This window comes from Aedes aegypti, chromosome 3 (genome assembly GCF_002204515.2).
Source record: "Aedes aegypti strain LVP_AGWG chromosome 3, AaegL5.0 Primary Assembly, whole genome shotgun sequence".
Lineage (NCBI taxonomy): Eukaryota > Metazoa > Arthropoda > Insecta > Diptera > Culicidae > Aedes > Aedes aegypti.
The window spans coordinates 126,990,527-127,001,187 of record NC_035109.1 but is presented as its reverse complement, the minus strand read 5'-3'; positions in this window follow the sequence as shown (position 1 = coordinate 127,001,187).

The window sequence follows — 10,661 nt, the reverse complement described above, 5'->3', positions numbered from 1 at the left end:
TGCGAGGCCCAGATCTGATTCAGTTGGCCATACAACAATTATGCTGACAGGCTTCTGCAAACCTGGAGCGTCAGTACTCCATGTAGGGAGCGGCTTACAACAGCGTCTGTTCCCCATGTCAGGGGTGGCTAATCATCGTCATAGTGCTAGAGAAGGACTTTAAGCTAAACTGCGCACATTTATGGTCCTCCGGAAATCTAGGGGGTTGATGTCAGGTCCTGCAAGCCAGCCGTAAACAAATCAAGCAACGAATAATGAACGAGAGAATACGAACCGGGACAATCGGCGAAGACCACAGCGATGTAAAGGGACTAGCGATTGTAAGCTCGGTACACGTAACTGTAAATCTCTCAACTTTATCGGGAGCACACGCATACTCGCCGACGTTCAGAAGGACCGCGGATTCGGCATCGTAGCGTTGCAGGAAGTGTGTTGGAAGGTATCAATGGCAATGTCATATAAAACAGGTCCGGCTCTTAGTATGTGTTTGATTGTATTAGTCACGAATAAGATGTAAACAGAACGATCAGCTGATGGTGACGCCAAGGCCGCGAAAAATTTTTTTCGCAGCTTCCTAAACGTGACGTCATCTTCGGCTACTTCGTGAACTTTCGGCTCGCCGAAGTTGGCATTGCACAACTACCACTTCAAAACTGATGTTATCACAAATACTAATTTATTGTTCGCCCGCACCTCTAAATACCCCACATCGGATCAATGGTGCGTACGTTTAGAGGTAACCATACCATCTACCAGAGCTGCGGAAACACACGTGAGCTGGGAACAGCTTTCATAGTTATGAGTGATACGCAAAGGCGCATGATCGGGTGGTGGCCGATCAATGAACGACTGTGCAAGTTAAGAATCAAAGGCCGATTCTTCAGCTTCAGCATCATAAAAGTGAAGTGCATAGCCCTCACTCCGGAAGCACTGATGATGACAAGGACGCATTTTACGCGCAACTCGAATGCGAGTACGACCGCTGCCCAAGCCACGACGTCAAGATCATCATAGGAGATCTAAGCGCTCAGGTTGGCCAGAAGTCTGAATTCCTCAGACCGACTATTGGAAAGTTCAGCGCCCGCCGGCTGATGAACGAAAACTGCTTACGACTAATTGGTTTCGCCGCCTTCAAGAATGTGGCCATTCGTAGCACCTACTTCCAGCACAGCCTTCCATACCGATACACCTGGAGATCACCACAGCAGACAGAATCACAAATTAACCACGTTCCACGTGAGGTGATCGAAAGGTGGAAGCAGCACTTCGACGGACACCTGAATGGCGCTGACAGTATAGGCATAACGAATAACGGAGGGAATGCCTGCGTCAGACTGCGGACGTTGGAAACCAACCAGCCCCCACTTCGAGGGAGGTTAAGGATGTCAGATGCCAGGAAGATCACGAATACGCTAGAAATAGTAATCTATGTACAATACGCCCGGCAATTACATGACGCTACGTTATAGCCATCAATGTAGGATACAAAATTGTTAGCATTTTTTTCACCTCAAAACTCTCAGATTCTATATGGAAGATGAATCTCAAGAAAATTAATAAATATTGGATTTCCTAAAATATAAAATATTGCACATCGGATATCAGCATGAAAAGAAAAAAAAACCATCTTGGATTTGTCCCCATCATTCTCGCGAAAAATATCGAAAAAATAAACTGGCTTTGTGTCGTACTATCTTCATTTTAATGATCACTTTTGGGACGAGGTGTAGATGAGGAGAACTAAAAATAAGGCAGCCAGAACAAACAATCGGATCCATGGGGATAGATGGAGACAAGGGGCAAAAGGCCGTCGACAACCAAACGGACAACACCGGAGATTGAATGGAAAAAAGTGGTACCTACCGACCAATGAAAAGTAACCGCTCTTAAGATGACGACGACGGCGCAGTGACGACGGTCAAGTAGGTATAAAGAGGTAGACGGGGCAAAATGAGCACTCCAAAGATGAGCTTGTTTTAAGTCTACTTATTCTTATTTTGGTAATTAATCACATATTTGACATCATAACTCTAATCTCCCTATGGCGCTCCAGCTTTCCCAATAAACGAGATAAGTAATAAAAGCAGTTACAGTACGCTAGTCAATTCAATAGAGCTTTATAATTTAACACCTTCTCTTAAATTTTAACAGAGTTGCCCTACTGGCGCCAACTTATTGATATACACAAAACAATGAAATATTTCTCAATGAAAATAAGGCTTCAAATTGTCTACAGAAGATTCTTCTAAAACTATACGGACAAAAAATAGCAACAAAAATATTACTTGAAAACGTAAAGGTATGGACTGCCATGTTCTTTTGATAACATTTACGTATTTACTAATGTTGATTTTCTATCATCATCGCCTAAAAGCCATTGGTAAACGAGTGTGGAGCTCGTTGTTTTTAAGCAAATGAATGGATAAAGATAAAAATTATCGCTAATTATAGGGCTAAGGCCAATAAATTAAGGCTGATTTGTTGAAAAACTTTGCTAAGAGCATCACAAACAAAGAGTGCTCACCTTGCCCTAGGTGACAATCTTGTCCCGCCTACCCCTACAGAGATACCTACTCTCGATCACGGGAGCAGCAGCCGCGGAACGAGATTGACATTGTCGTTTTGTTAAATATTTTCGCAGCAGTCACACATCAGCACATTTTATTCCCTTCATCTGGATGCATCAGCAAAAAGCATCCTAACCGAACACCTAGCAGCAGCAGAAGTCAGCCATCATTCTTGGGACTCTGGAAGGCAGTCGGTAGCACCGAACATCAGTCGTGGCGGTCTGGTTCGGTTCTTAGGGTGGTCTGGCAGGGTTTGCGAAAAGCTGCGAAGTTGTCGCTCTGAACCACTTGTCAAAAAGAGGGACACGCTGCTGATGGAGAGTGAATTAAAACATGGCCACTTGGTGCATTCGTAAGAAGATCGGATCCAGAAATCTCCCGGGACAGGTTTAAGTGCTTCTCGCCGAGATGTGACAAACCTGTGCTGCAGTGCATGGGCGTAGACAGGTTTTACTTTGTTGGGCAAGCGACCTTAAAAGTGCTTTCACGAACTTCATTCAAAAACACTCATTATACACAATCTAGAAACGTAAACTAATTGTGACATCTTAAAAAATTTTGAACTATATGCATACCCATACAGCCTCATGAAAATATATTCTGCCTAGTTTTGATTAAAACTATCAAAATCTTCGAACTGTTTAGTGGAATACCTATGAATCATCTGTTAGGTCGTCTTCAGTGTCGTGTATTATACTCGACTTGAAGAATTCCATCGTATGCTCACATTATATATTTAAACTAGTTATAGTCATAAACATATTTTTTTAATGTGAAAGATTTCATAGATTTATATGAAAATTTCTTCATGCCTTTCTTAAGAAAATCATTAAACACTGTTGGAAATAATTCGTCAATTATTTCAAGCATTATTTAAAAATAATCCGTCAGCATCTTATATAGATTTTTTTTTCCAATCGCGTTTCAAAAATTATTCTCAAAGTTTCTTTCAAAAATTACATTAAAAAATCCATGAAATCTTTCAGAAACATCCACAAGAGCTCTTGAAAATTTCCTGTGAAATTTTTAAAGGAACTTTTTGCGGAGTCATTAACCCCTCTGCCGGCAGCTTCATTTTTTACCACAGTAAAAATATTTAAACCATTTGTTTCTCGATATTTTTGCAACATTTTTTCACAAGGTATCAAAAAACTCTTCGAAACTTGTTATAACAATCAATGCTTTAAGGATGACCTATCCTATCTGGAATATCGCAGCTTTTTGATCCTTGGGGATCGTTTCGTCAGTTGTCAACCGTGCAAAGATTCCCAGGGCAACATAGCCGTCCACCTACTTGTATCAAAATCACGAGTTTCTCCACTAAAACGCATAAGTCTCCCTCGACTAGAATTGTGTGCAGCCGATCTCGCGAAGAAATCAGCGATGTTTCTGCTTCCTACTTTTGGTGTGACTCCACCGTGACACTCCAATGGATTCGAGCTCCGCCCAACACCTGGAAGACTTTTGTGGCCAATCGTGTTTCAGCTATTCAATCAGCTAGTTACGGAGCGTACTGGAACCACGTCCAGGATCTTTTCGTAAAGGAAATATCCTTGACTTCCCTGAGCATAGGGTATCATTGTACCTGCCACACGAAGAAAGCTCTCAGATAATAAATGTAGAGGTGCTCATAAGAACACTACGCTGAGAAGCAGGCTCTGTCTCAGTGAGGACGTAAATGCCAAGGAGAAGAAGAAGAATATGAATGCTGAAAACAACCTTTGAAAAATTCAAACAAAATATAATTCTTAGTAAATAACCATGTTTTTCTTTGTCTTCAAGGGGGACAACAGCCTTTGCTACGCCCATGCTGTAGTGCATGTGGTGGATCTGGTTCAAGAAGGGGAAGCGAGACGTCTTGAATCAAGCGATGGAAAATGCTACTACCACTTGTTCCAACAAGCTATCAATGTCACGGCGGAGCAAATTATAGCATATAAACAAATAATAAACGCGCCAAACGAGATCCAAGCGTGGAAGTGGAGCTGAATTCTGAAAACTGTGGAACTAGATGTAGCGATAGATCGTTGTCCTGAAGAAGATCCGTGCTGTGTAACGAATCCATCCGAAGGCTGCACGCAGTCGTAAATGGAAGGCAATAAATTTTCAAATTTAATTGAAGTGGGCTAGGACTTTATTGCGATACCTAATTAGATGCATCCATAAAGTATGGAAAGGTCTATCTCTCCTTTCTAGGATAGTGGAGGATCTAGACCGATAATGTGCGAGATGTTCTTTGCAGCATTTGATGTCGGTCGTCATGGGATTAAGTCTGACGATAATTCCGTTTTCGGTAATAAATTGCGAATTTTCATGGTGATCATCATAACAAATTAAATGATCATAACTTTTTACGACATTCGCCTGCGACTCCATCAAGGTGTTCTGCACTCTACCAGATGAGAAAAATAATCGATCGTTTATCAAATGATTCGTGATTTTGCTGATCTGAACAGTAATTAACTAATGCAATTAGCATGCAATTAAAAAATAGTCAAGTATAAATCAGCTTCCAACGAATTGCAACAATCTAGATAAATACCACTCAAACATCGAACCGAGCTCATAAACATGAATGAAAACGAAACCTTGTGAGAACATCTTACTCAAACCCTAAAAAAATGTTCATCAGCATAAAAGAATGAGGCATACACCTATAATTTATGGTTATTAGCGTTTTTATTTCGCTACTTCCTGTTCACACCTCTACAACTCAATCTACACTGTCAAGCCAGGAGGTTCTCTTGTTTCTTTCTCCACAAATCAAAGTTTTTCTGCCTCGGCCCTCGAATCTTCTAAATTGCTTTCACACGACATTATGCGCATTCCATGGCAGTTGTTATCTTCAAATCAGCGTAATTCGACACTCCCGCGATTTTGAAAGAAGCCTGCCATGTCCAACCATGGGACAGAATAAAGGAAAACCAATTTTGGGTCGAACATAGAGACTCTCATGTTGCACCATCAGATCGCACCTGTTCTGATGGGACGGTGGATGATCTCGGACGTCATTTCAATATCGTTTGTATTTAGATAGTTCAAAGGAATAGGAAGGTTTCGTGTTCATATTGGAAATGTTTTGTGACATTGCAAACCTATATGGTTACAGCGTGATACTGCCGTTAACCTCTACAACAGGCAGGGATGAATCTTAACTAGGAACTGAATTTTGAATAAGCAAGCAAACCTAATCATAAGAAAAAAAAAAACACTTACAAAGACCGCACTTTTCATTGAACTAATGTCAAATCCATCGGTTTTTGATGGATTACATGAATTTCTTACTTTTTCCATTGTGCCTGTTTATTGTCAAGTTTTTAAGATAGGATGGTTTTTGAAGCGAGTAAATTATTATTTGTGGATGGGGAGACTTCAGAATGTACATTTAACAAATTTCAATAGGATAGAAGCACCGGTTTTGATCAGCCTAAGAGATAAAATTTTTCATCAAACATATTGGAAAATATATGCACTGCAAAAACATCGAATGATAGCTTTCAATTGTGTATAAAAAAATCATAACAGATAAAACATCTCTTTACGCAATTATAATCACGTTGGTCAATATAGGCTGGGCCGGATGTACAATTGTGGGGGCTCCACATTTTTGTGGAGAACATGAACTAAAACACATTTTTGATGCTAGGTACAAAATGAACTTAATAGTAATTTACTTTACTTTTTTTAAGGTAATGTTCTGAGTAAGGTTACTCAAAAACACTCACTTAGTCAAATTATCTGCGAAAGTGAAAATTGACGAAGAGAAATCGAATTCTTCCAAGAGTTCCTTCAGGAATTCCTCCAGGAGTTCCTTCAGGGATTCCATTAAAAATTTCTTCGGGTATTTGTTTACGAATTACTTCAAGAATTCTTCCGGAAAATCCTGGAGGAATCCATGAAGAAACTCTCGTAAGAATTCTTAAAGGATTCCTTCCAGAAACTCAAACAGGTATAGATCAAGACATTCAGCTATTACACAGGGAACTCCCCTAGGAATTCCTCCAATTAGTTTTTCGGGAAATCTTCCAGATAACTCCTTCGATACTCCTGTATAATATCCTAGAGGATTCTCTGATGGTATGTGTGAAGAAAATCCTGAAGGAATCCCTGAAGAACAATCTGAGGAATCTCTGAAGAAATTAGGGGAAAAATTCCCAGACAAATTACTGAGAAACCTATAAAGGAATGGTTGGAGAATATCATGAAAGAATCCTTAAAAGAATTCATCAAAACATGCCTAGAAGAAATTAAAAAAATCCTGAAAACATTTTTGGGAAAATCTAGGAAGGAATTCGTAGATGAATGCTTTGAGGAATCCCTTTGGCAATCCTGGAGTATCCTGGAGGAATCTCTGGATAAGAAAACTCTGGAAAATATGCCGTACGAGTTCCACTAGGTATTCGATCGTAACCTCTTAAAGATTCCTTTCAAGGATTCTTCTGGAAAACCTGGAGGAATCCCAAATGAAACTTTCGTAGCAATCTTTGTAGCTTTGGAAGAATCCTTCCCACGACACAGAGAGGCATACCGCAGGTTATTTATCCAAGTAATTCTACGAAAAATCCTCCAGATATTTCTTTAGTAATTTCTTCAAGGTATCCTGGAGTATTTCCTGACGTAATCCTAGGAAGAAATCCCTTTAGGACTCCCTTAACAAAACCTTGTATTCTTTGAAGAAAATCAGGAGGAATTCCTTGAGAAATTTCCGATAAAATTCCTGGAGAAACAATTGGAGGAATCCCTGAAGGAATCAGGAATAATTCAATCAATTGGTTGCTGCTTCCACAAACAGAAAACCTATTAAGTATTGTTACGACGACGGTCACTCTTTACAGCAAACTCAATCACGGTGTGTTTCGTAGAGCAATTTCAAAACAAAAAATTCGGCATGTCTGAAATTTTGACACAATAAAGCCATGATTCTCCTCTTTCATATGCAACTAAAACGAAAATAATCGGTCGGGGGCCTAGAACAATTTTTTTTCAATTTTTTACGCTGTTTGGGATATAGCTTAACCTTAGTAAGGACCTTGGGTCGTTTTCGACCCATTTCAAAATTAAAATCATTGTAACTTTTGATTAAAATAACCTAGCAATTTGACGTTTTCTGACAATTGGGTATTTTATGTGGGAACATTTATTTTTGCGGAAACAAAAGTTTTGAATGGCCTCTTAGGGAGCTTCCATAAAATAAAAGTTACAAATTGTGACTTAGGGTCGTTTTCGACCCGAAAATTAAAACAGCTCGAAAAAATCAGTGTGTTGACCGAAATTAGTACTGGTGGGTTGAAATGAAAGGCACACATGTCGATTTTCGGAAACCCATCCGCAGATCCGGAATTGCGTCACTGTGGCCACCGGGAACCTGCTACATCTGAAAAAAGTCCCTTTAGAGACCCTTACTTCGACAACCTGTAGTTTCGCAACTAAACAAGTAGTTTGAAGCGTCCTCATATTGTTGAATAGATATTTACGTGGACTGTAAATAGAGATTCTCAAATCATTTTGTTATTTATACCCGGTTCCGGAAACCCGGAACATCCGAAAAGTAAGTTTCCATCGCAGTTTTGTGTATGTAATTCTCATTGGTACTATTCGGTTGATGGATATTTTGTCATAAAATTTATCAATAATAAGGAACCAATTACTGGTGCACATCCCTTGAAAAACTCGGTTCAGTATGGTCCATGCGGAATCGGTTCCTGGAGACCCGGAAGGTAGCCAATCTGGACAATTCGATGAAATTACTCGGATTGATGCTTAAAAACCAAATGAATTGTGTCCAACTCATAACGATTTACTATGTTTGAATGTATTTTGCCATAAGAATGAATTGATGGTTATTCTGGTTCTTTTGGAGCACCGAAATGACCACCGGAAAACCCGTAATATGGGACCACTAAGTTTTAGCACCAAAACTAGGCATGCGACGGCTAAAACTCCATGATTTTGACTTTTCTAATTCAATTATAGTGCCAACTCGAACGTCTTTTGATGGAAGATTAGCATCAAGTCGATCGAGCTGGCGCTTTTATAAGTTTTGAACACAACAAAGCTATACGAAACATAGTACTTGAGATCTGCTGCATATAAATAGCAAACAAGTCTGTATGCAATAAACCCGAGCAAAGTCTAATAACAACCGCATAATATAGTGATAACAAGATAAACATCATGAATTCATTTTGTTATATTTTGTTACCAATACACAATGGTCGGAAAAAACGAAGTTTGGCCAAAACTAGTTTTATCGCTTTAATCGATGAAATATGTAATCTGAATATGTTATTTGGCGTTTTTATTGTTTTAGAAGGGGTTATTCACATATTACGTAACTTTTTTTAAAAGCTATTTTTTATTAGAAATGCAATCAAATTCGGCTGAAAGCACAAATTTTGTTTGTATTTCAACGAGTTTGATCAAAATATGTATGAAGATTGGTAAAATATATTTTATATCAACTTTGAATGAAAAATATCGTCAAAATGTATGAAAATATTGAATTATTCAAAAAGCTCTAACTTGCAAATCAGCAAATTTCTGCAAAAAATTTAAACGTTTTTTGTAAGATCTAAGGATGCATTTTAAACTGCAATATTCGAAATGGCGGCGACATAACACGACAAGAGTTGTTTTTCATGTTCAAAATCATCAAAATTACCAAAGTGTAATATTGAACGGTATAAAAACTTCAACCAAATATTTTTTTCCATTCTCATGCTCGATAAAAGTGTTGAACCATAAGCTTTCAGATAGTGTGTAACTTTGGGAAAATATTGCATTCCTTAAATATGAACTTTGTACTTAATTTTATTGTAACATTTTTCGATTTTTTGACTTCAGTCAGTTTGACGTCATAAAAGTCAAAGAAATTTTAATTTTAGTTCAATTTTAATTAAAAATCATAATAATATAATACATGAGGTATATTTTAAAATGATAAAAATCATAAAAATCTCAAAAAAGTGTTTTGGTAGTTTTGGCCGCTCCTTTATATGGAGCCCGACCATTGTGCAATAGGAAGACTCTTGTTATCAACGAATTTCGAGCTGTCAGAACAACTAATTGATAACAAAATGAGTTATCAATGAGGGAAATTGGCCGTATAACAAAACTTGTTATCAATCTGGTTCAAATGATAACACAATTAGATATTTATATGATACTTTTAGTATAAACTTTTGTTATCACGTTTGTTATGTTGCCTGCTTATTCAACCAAAACGAAAACAAACTAAGTTATCAAGTGCTTGTTATCGGACAACTCAAGTTGTTGTCGTTTTGTTACCCAACTTTGCTCGGGAAGATCGCCGTTTTTGGCTCCTATTTTGGTGTAATCGGAGAATTTTATGATTCACTTGATATTTTTGTTAAAGCTTCGTATGATTCCGTTGTTAAGCTATAAAAATCGTAAAGTTACTGAGTAACATTTTTAAGCTGATTAAATGTATTTGTTTTATGAATTAGTATAGAATTCCGTACAACTCTAATAAAACTATGGTAAAACTGAACATTCCAGCACTTATTGAGATCGCTGAGCTAAATGTTACGATCACACGATCAATCTCTCACAGGTAGATTTGTAATGAATGAAACCTTTCGATGTTTGTATGGATTAATTTTCACTTTTTCTATTATCAGTTTAAAAAGAAAGTGTATATTCGTCAGCATCATTGTTAATATTCTTATCTTCATTTACGAGATTTTCAGCCCTAGACCGGCTGCTAATCTCAGAATATTTTTCAGCAATTCTGTTTGTTTTACCATCGCAAACAAAAGCAATGTACTGTCAATCCTCACAACAAAAACATGAACAGTAGTGTCAACATTGCATTGCTATTGCAATTGGGTTGGAATATTGGATTTATGAAATGTTATATTGCATCTATCATTGGCACAAATGTGAACTTGTCAATTTCCTAGAATCTACGACATAAGGTCGAAAGGGCAAAAGATCGAATAAAGAGCGGATAAAAGGTCAAAAATCTTCTTTCAAAAATGATTTAATTTCCCATGATGCAAATCACTTTCATTCTTTGGTCCTTTTGACCTTTTGCATTTTCGACCATTTGTCTTGACTTCCTTTTGTCTTTCG